The sequence below is a fragment of the Cardiocondyla obscurior genome, linkage group LG21 (genome assembly GCF_019399895.1).
Source record: "Cardiocondyla obscurior isolate alpha-2009 linkage group LG21, Cobs3.1, whole genome shotgun sequence".
NCBI classification, from domain to species: Eukaryota; Metazoa; Arthropoda; class Insecta; order Hymenoptera; family Formicidae; genus Cardiocondyla; species Cardiocondyla obscurior.
Window position 1 is genome coordinate 4138771 of NC_091884.1, and position 20000 is coordinate 4158770.

Here is a 20000-nt window from a genome sequence, read left to right on the forward strand (position 1 = left end):
TATTTCGCTACGGCGTACAAGTAAGCGGGAACGGCGACATCGTCAAAGATCTCGCCGAAACCGACACTCTCGTATCCGTGGAGTTGATGTTCGGTAAGCGCAACGATACGTCCGCACGCTTGCTCGGAAGCGAGGGACGATCGCGCGTCCAACACGTAAGTGCGCGCCACATATGAGCCATTCGGTCTCTCGACACCGACTCGTGGCAATGCTGTGTCTTATAGTACCGAACCGGGCGGCCGGGCGGTCGGCGACGCACGGTCTAACGCACGGCGGTATATGGGCGAAACCTGCGAAATTTCGACGCCTCGAGGACTTAGCCGCTGCGTCGTACGTAGTTATTTACGCAAAAGTCCTCGAGCCTCGTGTTGCTTTCGGCAAGTAGTTACCCACGGACAGCTCGAACGGCAAAGTACTCGAGCTCCGTATCGTTTCGGCTCGGATTTACCAACGCCTTCGATTTTCGACTTTGGTGTCGAAACGATCGCCGAGAGCCCGGCGCACATTTGGCCGAATGTCGGCAACACGCCCGAACGATCTCAAAAAGAGAACCTCGTAGTAAGCGCGAGGCTAAATTCTCTCAAAAAGCGTTCTAGTGCGAACGACACTTTTGTACGCACCGCAGTGCTTCGTCGAGCTCGGTTATACATACGCCGTAACGCTACGGTACGACCAGACCGAGAGCTCGCATGCATCGTGTTGTGCACGAGTCGCCGCAGCGACAACACCTCTTACAGTACCGAACCGAGCGGCCGGGCGGTCGGCGACGCACGGTCTAACGCACGGCGGTATATGGGCGCCGGCGGTGAAATTTCGACGCCGCGCGGACTTAGCCGCTGCGGCGCACGGTAGTTACCTCCGCGTCAAAGATCTCGAGCTCCGTGTTGTTTTACGGCTCGGAGGTACGTACGGACCGCACGAACGGCAGAGTCCTCGAGATACAAAATTTCTTCGTCAAGTATTCACCAATTCCTTCGCTATCCGGCCTCGAAACGATCGCCGAGAGCTTGGCGCACAATTGGCCGAATGTCGGCAAGACGCCCGAACGCTCTCGAAAAAGAGAACCGAAATTCTCGCACTCAGCGCAGTGCAAAACACTTTAAAAATCTCTCTAGAGCGAAAGACACTTTCGTACGCACCGCAGTGCTTCGCCGAGCTCGGTTATACATACGCCGTAACGCTACGGTACGACCAGACCGAGAGCTCGCATGCATCGTGTTGTGCACGAGTCGCCTCAGCGACGACACCTCTTACAGTACCGAACCGAGCGGCCGGGCGGTCGGCGACGCACGGTCTAACGCACGGCGGTATATGGGCGCCGGCGGTGAAATTTCGACGCCGCGCGGACTTACCCGCTGCGGCGCACGGTAGTTACCTCCGCGTCAAAGATCTCGAGCTCCGTGTTGTTTTACGGCTCGGAGGTACGTACGGACCGCACGAACGGCAGAGTCCTCGAGATACAAAATTTCTTCGTCAAGTATTCACCAATTCCTTCGCTATCCGGCCTCGAAACGATCGCCGAGAGCTTGGCGCACATTTGGCCGAATGTCGGCAAGACGCCCGAAAGATCTCAAAAAGAGAACCAAAGTTCTCGTAGTAAGCGCGAAGCTAAATTCTCACAAAAAGCGTTCTAGTGCGAACGACACTTTTGTACGCACCGCAGTGCTTCGCCGAGCTCGGTTATACATACGCCGTAACGCTACGGTACGACCAGACCGAGAGCTCGCATGCACCGTGTTGTGCACGAGTCGCCGCAGCGACGACACCTCTTACAGTACCGAACCGAGCGGCCGGGCGGTCGGCGACGCACGGTCTAACGCACGGCGGTATATGGGCGCCGGCGGTGAAATTTCGACGCCGCGCGGACTTAGCCGCTGCGGCGCACGGTAGTTACCTCCGCGTCAAAGATCTCGAGCTCCGTGTTGTTTTACGGCTCGGAGGTACGTACGGACCGCACGAACGGCAGAGTCCTCGAGATACAAAATTTCTTCGTCACGTATTCACCAATTCCTTCGCTATCCGGCCTCGAAACGATCGCCGAGAGCTTGGCGCACATTTGGCCGAATGTCGGCAAGACGCCCGAAAGATCTCAAAAAGAGAACCAAAGTTCTCGTAGCAAGCGCGAAGCTAAATTCTCTCAAAAAGCGTTCTAGTGCGAACGACACATTTGTACGCACCGCAGTGCTTCGCCGAGCTCGGTTATACATACGCCGTAACGCTACGGTACGACCAGACCGAGAGCTCGCATGCACCGTGTTGTGCACGAGTCGCCGCAGCGACGACACCTCTTACAGTACCGAACCGAGCGGCCGGGCGGTCGGCGACGCACGGTCTAACACGGCGCCGGCGGTGTGAAATCGACGCCGCGCGGACTTAGCCGCGGCGAAGTCCGCGAGATCTCTCCGTGTTGTTTTAACTCGTAGTTACTTCCGAGCGGTCCGACCGTCGTCCTCGAGATCTCGTGTTGCTTCGAACGTAGTTACTTCCGGAGCGGTTTGATCGGCAAAGTACGCGAGCCTCGAAAGTTTTTACCACGTAGTTACTTTCCGGAGCGGTCCGACCGTCAAAGTCCGCGAGCCTGTGTTGCTTTCGGCTCGGAGTTACTTCCGCGCGGTCCTAGCGGCAAAGTACGCGAGCCTCGTGTTGCTTTCGGTCGGAGTTACTCCGCGCGGTCCGATCGGCAAAGTACGCGAGCCTCGTGTTGCTTTCGGCCGGAGTTACTTCCGCGCGGTCCTAGCGGCAAAGTACGCGAGCCTCGTGTTGCTTTCGGCTCGGAGTTACTTCCGCGCGGTCCTAGCGGGGCAAAGCACGCGAGCCTTTCGCTTTCGGCTCGGAGTTACTCCTTCCGCGCGGCTGATCGGCAAAGTACGCGAGCCCGTGTTGCTTTCGGCTCGGAGCTCCCGCGCGGTCCTAGCGGCAAAGTACGCGAGCCTCAAAGTTGCTTTCGGCTCAGGCGTTACTTCCGCGCGGTCCTAGCGGCAAAGTACGAGCCTCGTGTTGCTTTCGGCCGGAGTTACTCCGCGCGGTCCTAGCGACAAAGTACGCGAGCCTCGTGTTGCTTTCGGCTCGAGAGTTACTTCCGCGCGGTCCGATCGGCAAAGTACGCGCGAGCCTGTGTTGCTTTCGGCTCGGAGTTACGCCGAGCGGTCCGACCGTCAAAGTCCGCGAGCTGTGTTGCTTTCGGCTCGGAGTTACTTCCGCGCGGTCCGAGCGGCAAAGTACGCGAGCCTCGTGTTGCTTTCGGGTCGGAGTTACTCCGCGGTCCGATCGGCAAAGCACGCGAGCCTCGTGTTGCTTTCGGCTCGAGTTACTTCCGCGCGGTCCTAGCGGCAAAGTACGCGAGCCTCGTGTTGCTTTCTTTCGGGTCGGAGTTACTTCCGCGCGGTCCGATCGGCAAAGCACGCGAGCCTCGTGTTGCTTTCGCTTGGAGTTTTCCGCGCGGTCCTAGCGGCAAAGTACGCGAGCCTCGTGTTGCTTTCGGCTCGGAGTTATCCGCGCGGTCCTAGCGGCAAAGCGCGAGCCTCGTGTTGCTTTCGGCTCGAGTTACTTCCGCGCGGTCCGATCGGCAAAGTACGCGAGCCTCGTGTTGCTTTCGGCTCGGAGTTACTCCCGCGCGGTCCTAGCGGCAAAGTACGCGAGCCTCGTGTTGCTTTCGGCTGTAGCATTCGAGTCCAACAAAGTCCGCGAGCCCTGTGTTACTACTGCTCGGGGCTGCTTCCGAACGTTTCGGGCAATCAACTTTTGTTCTCCGTATTGTTTTTAAGCTATCTTAGCTATTTTCTCGTAAAAGTTAAATTTTCGCGTTTTGTGCTGTTTTTTCGAGCTCTGTGCTGGCGATCGTCTATGTTCTTAAATCTCGTGTTATTTTCTTGAGCTCTTCGTAATTTCGGCCGACGAGCGGCTAAGTTTACGAGTTTGGTGTTGCTTTCTGCACGTAGTTACTTCCGAGCGGTCCGACCGTCAAAGTACGCGAGCCTCGTGTTGCTTTTCGGCTCGGAGTTTTCCGCGCGGTCCTAGCGGCAAAGTACGCGAGCCTCGTGTTGCTTTCGGCTGCTTTGGTACTCTTAGACCCGTCTTGAAACACGGAACAAGGAGTCTAACATGTACGCGAGTCATGGGATCAGCGATACCTAAAGGCGTAATGAAAGTGAAGGTCGGCCCTGGCTGTCGACCGAGGGAGGATGGGCCGCGTCGCGATGCGGCTCCGCACTCCCGGGGCGTCTCGTTCTCATTGCGAGAAGAGGCGCACCCAGAGCGTACACGTTGGGACCCGAAAGATGGTGAACTATGCCTGGTCAGGACGAAGTCAGGGGAAACCCTGATGGAGGTCCGTAGCGATTCTGACGACGCAAACCGATCGTCGGAACTGCATAGGGGCGAAAGACTAATCGAACCATCTAGTAGCTGGCCTCCGAAGTTTCCCTCAGGATAGCTGGCACTGGCCGTTCCGCACGGAACGCGCGCGAGTCTCATCTGGTAAAAGCGAATGATTAGAGGCCTGGGGCCGAAACGACCTCAACCTATTCTCAAACTTTAAATGGGTGAGATCTCTGGCTTCTTTTGAACTATGAAGCCACGAGCATCTCGGATCAGAGTGCCAAGTGGGCCATTTTTGGTAAGCAGAACTGGCGCTGTGGGATGAACCAAACGCAGAGTTAAGGCGCCCAACTCGACGCTCATGGGACACCATGAAAGGCGTTGTTTGCTTAAGACAGCAGGACGGTGGCCATGGAAGTCGGAATCCGCTAAGGAGTGTGAAACAACTCACCTGCCGAAGCAACTAGCCCTGAAAATGGATGGCGCTGGAAGCGTCGAGCCTATACTCGCCGTCAGCGGCAAGTGGGCGGCCGTGGGCAGGGCGTGGGTAACTCCTCGCCCGGAGCTTACAGGCCGCCACGAAGCCCTGACGAGTAGGAGGGTCGCGACGGTGTGCGCAGAAGGGTCCGGCGCGAGCCTGCCTGGAGCCGCCGTCGGTGCAGATCTTGGTGGTAGTAGCAAATACTCCAGCGAGGCCCCTGGAGGACTGACGTGGAGAAGGGTTTCGCGGAACAGCCGTTGCACACGAGTCAGTCGATCCTAAGCCCTAGGAGAAATCCTATGTCAATGACGGCGTACGATACTCGCCGTCGCAGAAAAGTCTCGCGCACAAAAGCGCGCGCGCACACGCGAGCGTGCCGTCGCGCGCGGTGAGTGAACTTTGACACACGCCCGTCGGGCGAAAGGGAATCCGTCCTATTCCGAACCCGGCAGCGGAAAGCATACAATTCGGGCCCTCGTAAGAGTGTTCGTCGGGGTAACCCAAAATGACCTGGAGACGCCGTCGGGAGATCCGGGAAGAGTTTTCTTTTCTGTATAAGCGTTCGAGTTCCTGAAACCTCTAGCAGGAGATAGGGTTTGAACGCGAAGAGCACCGCAGTTGCGGCGGTGTCCGATCTTCCCCTCGACCTTGAAAATCCAGAGAGGGCCACGTGGAGGTGTCGCGCCGGTTCGTACCCATATCCGCAGCAGGTCTCCAAGGTAAAGAGCCTCTAGTCGATAGACTAATGTAGGTAAGGGAAGTCGGCAAATTGTATCCGTAACTTCGGAATAAGGATTGGCTCTGAGGAGCGGGGCGTGTCGGGCTTGGTCGGGAAGCGGGTCTGGCTGACGTGCCGGGCCTGGGCGAGGGGAACTATCGGCGTTCTCGCGCCGGTTCAGGGATCCGAGCTCGGTCCCGTGCCTTGGCCTCCCGCGGATCTTCCTTGCTGCGAGGCTTCCGTGGCGGCGCGAGCCGTCGTGGTCGTCCTCTTCGGCCGCCATTCAACGCTCAGCTCAGAACTGGCACGGACTAGGGTAATCCGACTGTCTAATTAAAACAAAGCATTGCGATGGCCCTCGCGGGTGTTGACGCAATGTGATTTCTGCCCAGTGCTCTGAATGTCAACGTGAAGAAATTCAAGCAAGCGCGGGTAAACGGCGGGAGTAACTATGACTCTCTTGGTAGCCAAATGCTTCGTCATCCACTTAGTGACGCGCATGAATGGATTAACGATTCCCACCGTCCCTATCTACTATCTAGCGAAACCACTGCCAAGGAACGGGCTTGGAAAAATTAGCGGGGAAAGAAGACCCTGTTGAGCTTGACTCAGTCTGGTACTGTAAGGAGACATGAGAGGTGTAGCATAAGTGGGAGATGGCAACATCGCCGGTGAAATACCACTACTTTACTGTTTCCTTACTTGCTGGCGGAGCGCGTGCCCCGAGGGCTTTCGTGCCCCGGTGGTCACGGTGTTCTAGAGCAAGCGTGTCAGAGTGGCGTGAGGCTTCGGCCGATCGCCGATAATACTCCCGCGTGATCCGATTCGAGGACACTGCCAGGCGGGGAGTCGACTGGGGCGGAACATCTGTCAAAGAATAACGCAGGTGTCCTAAGGCCAGCTCAGCGAGGACAGAAACCTCGCGTAGAGCAAAAGGGCAAAAGCTGGTTTGATCTCGATGTTCAGTACGCATAGAGACTGCGAAAGCACGGCCTATCGATCCTTTTGGCTTGAAAGTTTTCAGCAAGAGGTGTCAGAAAAGTTACCACAGGGATAACTGCTTGTGGCGGCTAAGCGTTCATAGCGACGTCGCTTTTTGATCCTTCGATGTCGGCTTTTCCTATCATTGCGAAGCAGAATTCGCCAAGCGTCGGATTGTTCACCCGCCAACAGGGAACGTGAGCTGGGTTTTGACCGTCGTGAGACAGGTTAGTTTTTAACCCTACTGATGACTAGTCATGATAGTAATCCTGCTCAGTACGAGAGGAACCGCAGGTTCGGACATTTGGTTCACGCACTCGGTCGAGCGGCCGGTGGTGCGAAGCTACCGTGGGATTATGCCTGAACGCCTCTAAGGCCGTATCCTCTCTAGTCAAAGGTGGCAATGATATCTCTAGGAGTCTCGTGAGTCGAAAGGCTCAAAACAATGTGACACTACTAGGCGGCCGGTCCTCGGATCGGTCGTCGCACGAGCCCGGTTTGCCGTACGGCGCTTACGCCCGTCGTCGGGATATCACCGCTACGACGGCACGGCGTCTAACGGTCGAACATGAGTTTCGCGAGTTCGATGTCGAGACTCGGAATCGTCTGTACGACTTAGGTACCTGGCGGGGCGTTGTACTCGGTAGAGCAGTTACCACGCTGCGATCTGTTGAGACTCAGCCCTCGGCTTGGGGATTCGTCTTGTCGGTTAGACGAGACCCCCACGCGTGCCTCGAGCGATTACGCTCAGAGGCGGATCGCGCGACGGAGCTCCGTCAAAGGAAAAGCAACACGAGGCTCGGGACTTGGCCACCCGCTGCCGACAGCTCAGAGAGCTCGAGAAAGCAACACGAGGCTCGGGGACTTTGCCACTCCGCCGGCCGACAGCTCAGAGAGCTCGAGAAAGCAACACGAGGCTCGGGACTTTGCAATTCGCCGGCCGACAGCTCAGAGAGCTCGAGAAAGCAACACGAGGTCGGGACTTTGCCACTCCGCCGGCTGACAGCTCAGAGAGCTGAGAAAGCAACACGAGGCTCGGGGACTTTGCCATACCGCCGGCCGACAGCTCAGAGAGCTCTAGAAAGCAACACGAGGCTCGACTTTGCCAATTCGTCGGCCGACAGCTCAGGAGAGCTCTGAGGTGCCAACACGAGGCTCGGGGACTTGCCAATCCGCCGGCCGACAGCCCAGAGAGCCTCTCGAAAGCAACACGAGGCTCGGGGACTTTGCCACCCGCCGGCCGACAGCCCACAGAGGAGCCTAGAAAGCAACACGAGGCTCGGGGACTTTGCCACCTGCCGGCCGACAGCCCAGAGAGCTCGAGAAAGCAACACGAGGCTCGGGGACTTTGCCACTCCGCCGGCCGACAGCTCCAGAGAGCCTGAGAAAGCAACACGAGGCTCGGGGACTTTGCCAATTCGCCGGGGCCGACAGCTCCAGAGAGCTCGAGAAAGCAACACGAGGCTCGGACTTTGCCAATCCGCGGCCGACAGCCACCCAGAGCTCGAGAAAGCAACACGAGGCTGGGACTTTGCCACTCCGCCGGCCGACAGCCCAGAGAGCCTGAGAAAGCAACACGAGGCTCGGGGACTTTGCCACTCCTTGCCGGCCGACAGCTCAGAGAGCCTCGAGAAAGCAACACGAGGCTCGGGGACTTTGCCACCTGCCGGCCGAAGAACTCAGAGAGCTCGAGAAAGCGCAACACGAGGCTCGGGGACTTTTGCCACCTGCCGGCGACAGCCAGAGAGCTCCTGAGGGTGCAACACGAGGTCGAACCTGCCACCTGCCGGCCGACAGCTCAGAGAGCTCGAGAAAGCAACACGAGGCTCGGGGACTTTGCCACTCCGCCGGCCGACAGCTCAGAGAGCTCGAGAAAGCAACACGAGTGCCTGGGACTTTGCCACTCCGCCGGACAGCCCAGAGAGCTCGAGAAAGCAACACGAGGCTCGGGGACTTTGCCATCCGCCGGCCGACAGCTCAGAGAGCTCGAGAAAGCACGAGGCTCGGGACTTTGCCGCCGGCCGACAGCCCAGAGAGCTCGAGAAAGCAACACGAGGCTCGGGGACTTTGCCACCCGCCGGCCGACAGCTCAGAGAGCTCGAGAAAGCAACACGAGGCTCGGGGACTTTGCCACCCCGCCGGCCGACAGCTCAGAGAGCTCGAGAAAGCAACACGAGGCTCGGGGACTTTGCCACCTGCCGGCCGACAGCCCAGAGCTCGAGAAAGCAACACGAGGCTCGGGGACTCTGCCACTCCGCCGGCCGACAGCTCGAGAGCCTGAGAAAGCAACACGAGGCTGGGGACTTTGCCACCGGCCGGCCGAAGAGCTCAGAGCCGAGAAAGCAACACGAGGCTCGGGGACTTTGCCACTCCGCCGGCCGAAGCCTCAGAGAGCTCGAGGTAGCAACACGAGGCTCGGGACTTTGCCACTCCGCCGGCCGACAGCGTGAGAGCCGAGAAAGCAACACGAGGCTCGGGACTTTGCCATTCGCCGCGCGGACAGCCTGAGCTCGAAAGCAACACGAGGCTCGCGGACTTTGCCACTGCCGGCCGACAGCCCAGAGAGCTGAGAAAGCAACACGAGGCTCGCGGACTTGCCACCCGCCGGCCGACAGCTCAGAGAGAGCCGAGAAAGCAACACGAGGCTCGGGGACCCGCCACTCCGCCGGCCGACACTCAGAGAGCCTGAGAAAAGCAACACGAGGCTCGGGAATCCTTGCCACTCCGTCGGCCTACAGTTTGCAGGTTTCTGAGGAGCCAACACGAGGCTCGGGGACTTTGCCACTCCGCCGGCCGACAGCTTAGAGAGAGGTACCAACAGCACAAATCGCGAAAATTTATCCTGCCACAATATAAGAACCCCAGATAATCAAAAAACATTACGGAGAACGATAAGCGGTTTGTCTGAACGTTCGGAAGCAGCCCCGAGCAGTAGCAACACGAGGCTCGCGTACTTTGCCGATCGGACCGCGCGGAAGTAACTCCGAGCCGAAAGCAACACGAGGCTCGCGTACTTTGCCGCTAGGACCGCGCGAAGTAACTCCAAGCCGAAAGCAACACGAGGTCGCGTACTTTGCCGATCGAACCGCGCGGAAGTAACCTGGAGCCGAAAGCAACACGAGGCTCGCGTACTTTGCCGCTCGGACCGCGGAAGTAACTCCGAGCCGAAAGCAACACGAGGCTGTACTTTGTCGCTAGGACCGCGCGGAAGTAACTCCGAGCCGAAAGCAACACGAGGCTCGCGTACTCTGACGGTCGGACCGCTCGGAAGTAACTACGTGCAGAAAGCAACACAAAACTCGTAAACTTAGCCGCTCGTCGGCCGAAATTACGAAGAGCTCAAGAAAATAACACGAGATTTAAGAACATAGACGATCGCCAGCAGAGAGCTCGAAAAACAGCACAAAACGCGAAAATTTAACTTTTACGAGAAAATAGCTAAGATAGCTTAAAAAACAATACGGAGAACAAAAAGTTGATTGCCCGAAAGTTCGGAAGCAGCCCGAGCAGTAGTAACACAGGGCTCGCGGACTTCGCTGTTGTCCAACCGCTCGAAAGTAGCTACGAGCCGAAAGCAACACGAGGCTCGCGTACTTTGCCGCGGACCGCGCGGAAGTAACTCCGAGCCGAAAGCAACACGAGGCTCGCGTATTTTGCTAGGACCGCGCGGAAGTAACCCGAGCCGAAAGCAACACGAGGCTCGCGTACTTTGCCGATCGGACCGCGCCGAAGTAACTCCGAGCCGAAAGCAACACGAGGCTCGCGTACCGTCGCTAGGACCGCGGAAGTAACTCCGAGCCGAAAGCAACACGAGGCTCGCGTACTTTGACGGTCGGACCGCTCGGAAGTAACCCACGCAGAAAGCAACACAAAACTCAAACTTAGCCGCTCGTCGGCCGAAATTGTGAAGAGCTCAAGAAAATAACACGAGATTTAAGAACATAGACGATCGCCAGCAGAGAGCTCGAAAAACAGCACAAAACGCGAAAATTTAACTTTTACGAGAAAATAGCTAAGATAGCTTAAAAACAATACGGAGAACAAAAAGCCAGATTGCCCGGAACGTCGGAAGCAGCCTGAGCAGTAGCAACACAGGCTCGCGGACTTTGTTGTCCGAACCGCTCGAAAGTAGCTACAAGCCAACACGAGGCTCGCGTACTTTGCCGCTAGGACCGCGCGGAAGTAACTCCGAGCCGAAAGCAACACGAGGCTCGCGTACTTTGCCGATCGGACCGCGCGGAAGTAACTCGGAGCCGAAAGCAACACGAGGCTCGCGTACTTTGCCGCTAGGACCGCGCGGAAGTAACTCCGAGCCGAAAGCAACACGAGGCTCGCGTACTTTGCCGCTAGGACGGCGCGGAAGTAACTCCAAGCCGAAAGCAACACGGCTCGCGTACTTGCCGATCGGACCGCGGAAGTAACTCCGACCCGAAAGCAACACGAGGCTCGCGTACTTTGCCGCTAGGACCGCGCGGAAGTAACTCCGAGCCGAAAGCAACACGAGGCTCGCGTACTTTGCCGATCGGACCGCGCGGAAGTAACTCCGACCCGAAAGCAACACGAGGCTCGCGTACTTTGCCGCTAGGACCGCGCGGAAGCACCTGAGCCGAAAGCAACACGAGGCTCGCGGACTTTGACGGTCGACCGCTCGGAAGTAACTCCGAGCCGAAAGCAACACGAGGCTCGCGTACTTTGCCGATCGGACCGCGCGGAAGTAACTCCGAGCCGAAAGCAACACGAGGCTCGCGTACTTTGTCGCTAGGACCGCGCGGAAGTAACTCCGAGCCGAAAGCAACACGAGGCTCGTGTACTTTGCCGCTAGGACCGCGCGAAGTAACCTGAGCCGAAAGCAACACGAGGCTCGCGTACTTGCGCTAGGACGCGCGGAAGTAACTCCGAGCCGAAAGCAACACGAGGCTCGCGTACTTTGCCGATCGGACCGCGCGGAAGTAAACCGAGCCGAAAGCAACACGAGGCTCGCGTACTTTGCCGCCAGGACCGCGCGGAAGTAACTCCGAGCCGAAAGCAACACGAGGTCGCGTACTTTGCCGCTAGACCGCGCGGAAGTAACCTGAGCCGAAAGCAACACGAGGCTCGCGTACTTTGCCGATCGGACCGCGCGGAAGCACCCGACCCGAAAGCAACACGAGGCTCGCGTACTGCCGCCAGGACCGCGCGGAAGTAACTCCCGAGCCGAAAGCAACACGAGGCTCGCGGACTTTGACGGCCGGACCGCCGGAAGTAACTGACGTGGTAAAAGCAACACGAGGCTCGCGTACTTTGCCGATCAAACCGCTCGGAAGTAACTCCGTTCCAAAAGCAACACGAGGCTCGCGAACTTTGACGGTCGGACCGCTCGGAAGTAACTACGTGGTAAAAGCAACACGAGGCTCGCGGACCGCTGCGGCCAAGTCCGCGCGGCGTCGAAATTTCTCGCGCCGCCCATATACCGCCGTGCTTAGACCAGTGCGTCGCCGACCGCCCGGCCGCTCGGTTCGGTACTGTAAGAGGTGTCGTCGCTGCGGCGACTCGTGCACAACACGGTGCATGCGAGCTCGCGGTCTGGTCGTACCGTAGCGTTACGGCGTATGTATAACCGAGCTCGGCGAAGCACTGCGGTGCGTACAAAAGTGTCGTTCGCACTAGAACGCTTTTTGAGAGAATTTAGCTTCGCGCTTACTACGAGAACTTTGGTTCCTCTTTGAGATCTTTCGGGCGTCTTGCCGACATTCGGCCATGTGCGCCAAGCTCGGCGATCGTTTCGAGGCCGGACAGCGAAGGAATTGGTGAATACGTGACGAAGAAATTTTGTATCTCGAGGACTCTGCCGTTCGTGCGGTCCGTACGTACCTCCGAGCCATAAAACAACACGGAGCTCGAGATCTCTTGACGCGGAGGTAATCACGCGCCGCAGCGCAAGTCCGCGCGGCGTCGAAATTTCACCGCCGGCGCCCATATACCGCCGTGCGTTAGACCGGCGTCGCCGACCGCCCGGCCGCTCGGTTCGGTACTGTAAGAGGTGTCGTCGCTGCGGCGACTCGTACAACACGGTGCATGCGAGCTCGGTCTGGTCGTACCGTAGCGTTACGGCGTATGTATAACCGAGCTCGGCGAAGCACTGCGGTGCGTACAAAAGTGTCGTTCGCACTAGAACGCTTTTTGAGAATTTATTGCGCTTACTACGAGAACTTTGGTTCTCTTTGAGATCTTTCGGGCGTCTTGCCGACATTCGGCCAAATGTGCGCCAAGCTCGGCGATCGTTTCTGAGGCCGGATAGCGAAGGAATTGGTGAATACGTGACGAAGAAATTTTGTATCTCGAGGACTCTGCCGTTCGTGTGCAACTGTACGTACCCCGAGCCGCAAACAACACGAGCTCGAGATCTGACGCGGAGGTAACTACCGTGCGCCGCAGCGGCAAGTCCGCGCGGCGTCGAAATTTCACCGCCGGCGCCCATATACCGCCGCGTTAGACCGTGCGCCGACCGCCCGGCCGCTCGGTTCGGTACTGTAAGAGGTGACGTCGCTGCGGCGACTCGTGCACAACACGATGCATGCGAGCTCTCGGTCTGGTCGTACCGTAGCGTTACGGCGTATGTATAACCGAGCTCGGCGAAGCACTGCGGTGCGTACAAAAGTGTCGTTCGCACTAGAACGCTTTTTGAGAGAATTTAGCTTCGCGCTTACTACGAGAACTTTGGTTCTCTTTGTGAGATCTTTCGGGCGTCTTGCCGACATTCGGCCAAATGTGCGCCAAGCTCTCGGCGATCGTTTCGAGGCCGGATAGCGAAGGAATTGGTGAATACGTGACGAAGAAATTGTGTATCTCGAGGACTCTGCCGTTCGTGCGGTCCGTACGTACCTCCGAGCCGTAAAACAACACGGAGCTCGAGATCTTTGACGCGGAGGTAACTACCGTGCGCCGCAGCGGCTAAGTCCGCGCGGCGTCGAAATTTCACCGCCGGCGCCATATACCGCCGTGCGTTAGACCGTGCGTCGCCGACCGCCCGGCCGCTCGGTTCGGTACTGTAAGAGGTGTCGTCGCTGCGGCGACTCGTGCACAACACGGTGCATGCGAGCTCGCGGTCTGGTCGTACCGTAGCGTTACGGCGTATGTATAACCGAGCTCGGCGAAGCACTGCGGTGCGTACAAAAGTGTCGTTCGCACTAGAACGCTTTTTGAGAGAATTTAGCTTCGCGCTTACTACGAGAACTTTGGTCTCTCTTTGAGATCTTTCGGGCGTCTTGCCGACATTCGGCCAAATGTGCGCCAAGCTCTCGGCGATCGTTTCGAGGCCGGATAGCGAAGGAATTGGTGAATACGTGACGAAGAAATTTTGTATCTCGAGGACTCTGCCGTTCGTGCGGTCCGTACGTACCTGCGAGCCGTAAAACAACACGGAGCTCGAGATCTTTGACGCGGAGGTAACTACCGTGCGCCGCAGCTGGCCGCGCGGGCGTCGAAATTTCACCGCCGGCGCCCATATACCGCCGTGCGTTAGACCGTGCGTCGCCGACCGCCCGGCCGCTCGGTTCGGTACTGTAAGAGGTGTCGCCGCTGCGGCGACTCGTGCACAACACGTGCATGCGAGCTCGGTCTGGTCGTACCGTAGCGTTACGGCGTATGTATAACCGAGCTCGGCGAAGCACTGCGGTGCGTACAAAAGCGTCGTTCGCACTAGAACGCTTTTTGAGAGAATTTAGCTTCGCGCTTACTACGAGAACTTTGGTTCTCTTTTGAGATCGGGCGTCTTGCCGACATTCGGCCAAATGTGCGCCAAGCTCGGCGATCGTTTCGAGGCCGGATAGCGAAGGAATTGGTGAATACTTGACGAAGAAATTTTGTATCTCGAGGACTCTGCCGTTCGTGCGGTCCGTACGTACCTCCGAGCCGTAAAACAACACGGAGCTCGAGATCTTTGACGCGGAGGTAATCCGTACTGCGCCGCAGCGGCTAAGTCCGCGCGGCGTCGAAATTTCACCGCCGGCGCCCATACCGCCGTGCGTTAGACCGTGCGTCGCCGACCGCCCGGCCGCTCGGTTCGGTCACTGTAAGAGGTGTCGTCGCTGAGGCGACTGCAGCAAACACGATGCATGCGAGCTCTCGGACTGGTCGTACCGTAGCGTTACGGCGTATGTATAACCGAGCTCGGCGAAGCACTGCGGTGCGTACGAAAGTGTCTTTCGCTCGAGAGAGATTTTAAAGTGTTTTGCACTGCGCTGAGTGCGAGAATTTCGGTTCTCTTTTCGAGAGCGTTCAAGGTCTTGCCGACATTCGGCCAATTGTGCGCCAAGCCTCGGCGATCGTTTCGAGGCCGGATAGCGAAGGAATTGGTGAATACTTGACGAAGAAATTTTGTATCTCGAGGACTCTGCCGTTCGTGCGGTCCGTACGTACCTCCGAGCCGTAAAACAACACGGAGCTCGAGATCTTTGACGCGGAGGTAACTACCGTGCGCCGCAGCGGCTAAGTCCGCGCGGCGTCGAAATTTCACCGCCGGCGCCCATATACCGCCGTGCGTTAGACCGCGCGTCGCCGACCGCCCGGCCGCTCGGTTCGGTACTGTAAGAGGTGTTGTCGCTGCGGCGACTCGTGCACAACACGATGCATGCGAGCTCTCGGTCTGGTCGTACCGTAGCGTTACGGCATATGTATAACCGAGCTCGACGAAGCACTGCGGTGCGTACAAAAGTGTCGTTCGCACTAGAACGCTTTTTGAGAGAATTTAGTCGCGCACTACGAGAACTTTGGTTCTCTTTTGAGATCGTTCGGGCGTGTTGCCGACATTCGGCCAAATGTGCGCCGGGCTCGGCGATCGTTTCGACACCAAAGTCGAAAATCGAAGGCGTTGGTAAACCGAGCCGAAACGATACGGAGCTCGAGTACTTTGCCGTTCGAGCTGTCCGTGGGTAACTACTTGCCGAAAGCAACACGAGGCTCGAGGACTTTGCGTAAATAACTACGTACGACGCAGCGGCTAAGTCCTCGAGGCGTCGAAATTTCGCAGGTTTCGCCCATATACCGCCGTGCGTTAGACCGTGCGTCGCCGACCGCCCGGCCGCCCGGTTCGGTACTATAAGACACAGCATTGCCACGAGTCGGTGTCGAGAGACCGAATGGCTCATATGTGGCGCGCACTTGCGTGTTGGACGCGCGATCGTCCCTCGCTTCCGAGCAAGCGTGCGGACGTATCGTTGCGCTTACCGAACATCAACTCCACGGATACGAGAGTGTCGGTTTTGGCGAGATCTTTGACGATGTCGCCGTTCCCGCTTACTTGTACGCCGTAGCGAAATATTTTCAACCGGTGCCTCGGTGTTCTCACCGCTGGCACCGTTGAACGAACAGTGCTCCACGACGTCTCAGATCGGATCGGTCTAGCGTCAGGGCTAAGCGCGGCCTTACAAGCGCTGTTATGGGTGAATGAGAACAAAATTTGATCTTCATACCGTTAAGGTATATATAAATACGAAAAGCGTGTCCGTCGACCGGCTCGAAAAGTTCCGGCGGCATTAACGACACACGAAACGCGCACGGCTCTTCCTCGCGGAGTGTCCGTAGCAGCGTAGCGTTGTCTTTCGCGTTGCTCCACCGCGAGTAACCGCGATCGCACACACGAAGCTCCCTGGTTGATCCTGCCAGTAGTCATATGCTTGTCTCAAAGATTAAGCCATGCATGTCTCAGTGCATGCCGAATTAAGGTGAAACCGCGAATGGCTCATTAAATCAGTTATGGTTCATTAGATTGTACCCACATTTACTTGGATAACTGTGGTAATTCTAGAGCTAATACATGCAAAACAGAGTCCCGACCAGTGATGGAAGGGACGCTTTTATTAGATCAAAACCAATCGGTGGCGTGCGGATCTCCGTGCGTCCACCGTTTATTTTGGCGACTCTGAATAACTTTGTGCTGATCGTACGGTCCTAGCACCGGCGACGCATCTTTCAAATGTCTGCCTTATCAACTGTCGATGGTAGGTTCTGCGCCTACCATGGTTGTAACGGGTAACGGGGAATCAGGGTTCGATTCCGGAGAGGGAGCCTGAGAAACGGCTACCACATCCAAGGAAGGCAGCAGGCGCGCAAATTACCCACTCCCGGCACGGGGAGGTAGTGAACGAAAATAACGATACGGGACTCATCCGAGGCCCCGTAATCGGAATGAGTACACTTTAAATCCTTTAACGAGGATCCATTGAGGGCAAGTCTGGTGCCAGCAGCCGCGGTAATTCCAGCTCCAATAGCGTATATTAAAGTTGTTGCGGTTAAAAAGCTCGTAGTTGAATCTGTGTCGCACACCGTCGGTTCACCGCTCGCGGTGTTTAACTGGCGTGATGTGGGACGTCCTACCGGTGGGCTTACCCGCGAGGCCGCCCAAACTAATATCCCGTCGCGGTGCTCTTTACTGAGTGTCGAGTCGGGCCGGTACGTTTACTTTGAACAAATTAGAGTGCTTAAAGCAGGCTATCCTCGCCTGAATACTGCGTGCATGGAATAATGGAATAGGACCTCGGTTCTATTTTGTTGGTTTTCGGAACCCCGAGGTAATGATTAATAGGACAGATGGGGTATTCGTATTGCGACGTTAGAGGTGAAATTTTGGATCGTCGCAAGACGGACAGAAGCGAAAGCATTTGCCAAAAATGTTTTCATTAATCAAGAACGAAAGTTAGAGGTTCGAAGGCGATCAGATACCGCCCTAGTTCTAACCATAAACGATGCCAGCTAGCGATCCGCCGAAGTTCCTCCGATGACTCGGCGGGCAGCTTCCGGGAAACCAAAGCTTTTGGGTTCCGGGGAAAGTATGGTTGCAAAGCTGAAACTTAAAGGAATTGACGGAAGGGCACCACCAGGAGTGGAGCCTGCGGCTTAATTTGACTCAACACGGGAAACCTCACCAGGCCCAGACACCGGAAGGATTGACAGATTGATAGCTCTTTCTTGATTCGGTGGGTGGTGGTGCATGGCCGTTCTTAGTTGGTGGAGCGATTTGTCTGGTTAATTCCGATAACGAACGAGACTCTAGCCTGCTAAATAGGCGTACCTTATGGTATCTGAAGGCCCCGGCTTCGGCCGGCGGGTTTTTACTACCAACGTACAAACAAATCTTCTTAGAGGGACAGGCGGCTTCTAGCCGCACGAGATTGAGCAATAACAGGTCTGTGATGCCCTTAGATGTTCTGGGCCGCACGCGCGATACACTGAAGGAATCAGCGTGTGTTCCCTGGCCGAAAGGCCCGGGTAACCCGCTGAACCTCCTTCGTGCTAGGGATTGGGGCTTGCAATTGTTCCCATGAACGAGGAATTCTAGTAAGCGCGAGTCATAAGCTCGCGTTGATTACGTCCCTGCCCTTTGTACACACCGCCCGTCGCTACTACCGATTGAATGATTTAGTGAGGTCTTCAGACTGGTGCGCGGCAATGCGTCGGCATTGCCGATGTTGCCGGGAAGATGACCAAACTTGATCATTTAGAGGAAGTAAAAGTCGTAACAAGGTTTCCGTAGGTGAACCTGCGGAAGGATCATTAACGTTCCGGAGGCTGCTCTGTGTGCACTGTTCTCGTGACGAGAGCGCAGCGGCCGGCGACTGCATGGACGAGGAACCTGTACGCGCGCACGGTAACGTACTATTGCCTGCCGCCGATACGGGCAGACAAGCTAGAACACGACTCTGCGAGTTGTGTCGAGAGTGGCTGAAGGGGCGCAAAATCTAATCGCACGCGAGACATAGCGTCTTCCGAGTCCGCGCCGCCTTCCCACTCCTCGTCGGAGCGTCCGTCGCGAGACGCGACGATTCGCTCGAGCAAAATTGCGAGATCGAGAGGAGAGAATAGTTTATGCGACGCAACGACCGCGTGCGCGCTCACACGCCGCCAACGGTGGCGTGCTGCGGTGTGCGCCGCATTCGTCGCCGTCGTATAAGAGAGGATTGTCGGTCGGGACGAGTGTGTCGAGATCTCGAGAGCTCAAAGCGAGAGAGGACCCCGGGCATATTGTGGAGAAGAAGAGAGATCTCGAGAGTTGTACGCATTGCCGTATTACGCTCTTTGCATTCTCTCTCTCTCGTTTCCTGCGGAGATTCTCCGACTTCGTCTCTCGCGCGCTTCGAACGACCTGTTGCGCGGACCACCGCGCTCAGCGCGCCCTTAGCCGGGCTAGCGCGGCCGGTTGGTCTCGTTGTGCGAATCCAGGAGGAGCGCGAAGGTGCATCTATATGCGCGCCCGCTCGCGGATCAGGATCGGGAGAAGGAGACTACGGAGGCGCTCGCGCGCTGCCTCTATCTCCGCGATTCGACGCGTTGCGGTGCGCGCGAATGCGCCGCGTACCGGTGGTAACCTATGCTGCCGTCGTCGTGCGCGCCGGGCGAGGAGTGGAGAGTGCGACGATTCGCCGCTGCTCTTCCTCCGGTCCTGCGCGCGCGCGCGATCGCGCGCGAAGGGTTCTCGAATATGCTAGTCATTTTCGACCCCGATGGTTTTTCAAAGAGTTCTGCCCTGGCTCTGCTTCGCGAGCAACCTCTTGGTTTTCGCACCGCGCCGACAACCGACGTCTCCCTCTCTCCATTATTGTGCCGTAGCCCCCGTAACAGGTGGCGGTCCGCGCGTGCTCGGACGCGGCCAGGCTGATCGAAGGGCCAAAACGAAGAAGACGCACATTGTTGTCTATTCCTTGATAGAGCGTACTTGGAGCGCGAAGGAACGATTACCCTGAACGGTGGATCACTTGGCTCGTGGGTCGATGAAGAACGCAGCTAATTGCGCGTCAACTTGTGAACTGCAGGACACATGAACATCGACATTTCGAACGCACATTGCGGTCCACGGATACAATTCCCGGACCACGCTGGCCGAGGTCGCTTCGTATCGAAGAAAACTGCTTGCGCGCGCCTTTGACGGCCGCGTACGCGCGAGCGATCGTTGACGTTCGCCCGATCGCGGCGGCTGGAGAGAGTTATACCCGCATCCACGAGAAAAAGAGAAAGCGAGGAGTCGTCGATGACGCCTTCCCGGGGTATCAGGCACACTACGCACGCTATCCACGCGGCGAGTTGCTGGATTCCATCAGGGTTTTACGAAGGCTTCGCGCTCTCTGCGCGCTTCTTCCATACTCGCGGAACGGCGGCGTATCTCGCGCCCCCGTTGGGCGTCGTCCCAAATAACGAGGTTTGAGGGTCGAACGAATGAACGACGACCGACTGAAAGATGATCGAGAATCGCAGAGAGACGCACGACGCACACACGCACGGGAGGAAGGACGTGCGCGGTGGTGATAAACGTGGCGAGCTCTTGCAAGGAGTTTATACGTTATACGTATATACGCGCCGAACGAAAAAGAGTAGATCTGCCTCTCGCGCGCCGCCGCCCGGAGTGAAACAAGCCACCTGTTCGCGCTTGTACTCCCGGAAGGTGGCCTGTGTGCTGCCGCTTGCGGCGCGCGGGATCCAAGGCTGATCCACGGAGAAGTAGTTCATAAGGAGCGCGGAGAACCGAGTTTGAGT

At 57.4% G+C, this 20000-nt stretch overlaps 2 non-coding genes across 2 annotated transcripts; both read left to right on the forward strand.

Moving 5' to 3' along the window:
• Positions 1–16119: 16119 nt before the first annotated feature.
• On the forward strand, positions 16120–18029 carry LOC139110801 (small subunit ribosomal RNA). Its single transcript, XR_011547060.1, has one exon. It is a non-coding gene; the product is annotated as a small subunit ribosomal RNA (ribosomal RNA).
• A 1176-nt stretch (positions 18030–19205) lies between these two features.
• On the forward strand, positions 19206–19360 carry LOC139110859 (5.8S ribosomal RNA). The gene has a single exon (XR_011547097.1). It is a non-coding gene; the product is annotated as a 5.8S ribosomal RNA (ribosomal RNA).
• The last annotated feature ends 640 nt before the right edge of the window (positions 19361–20000 follow it).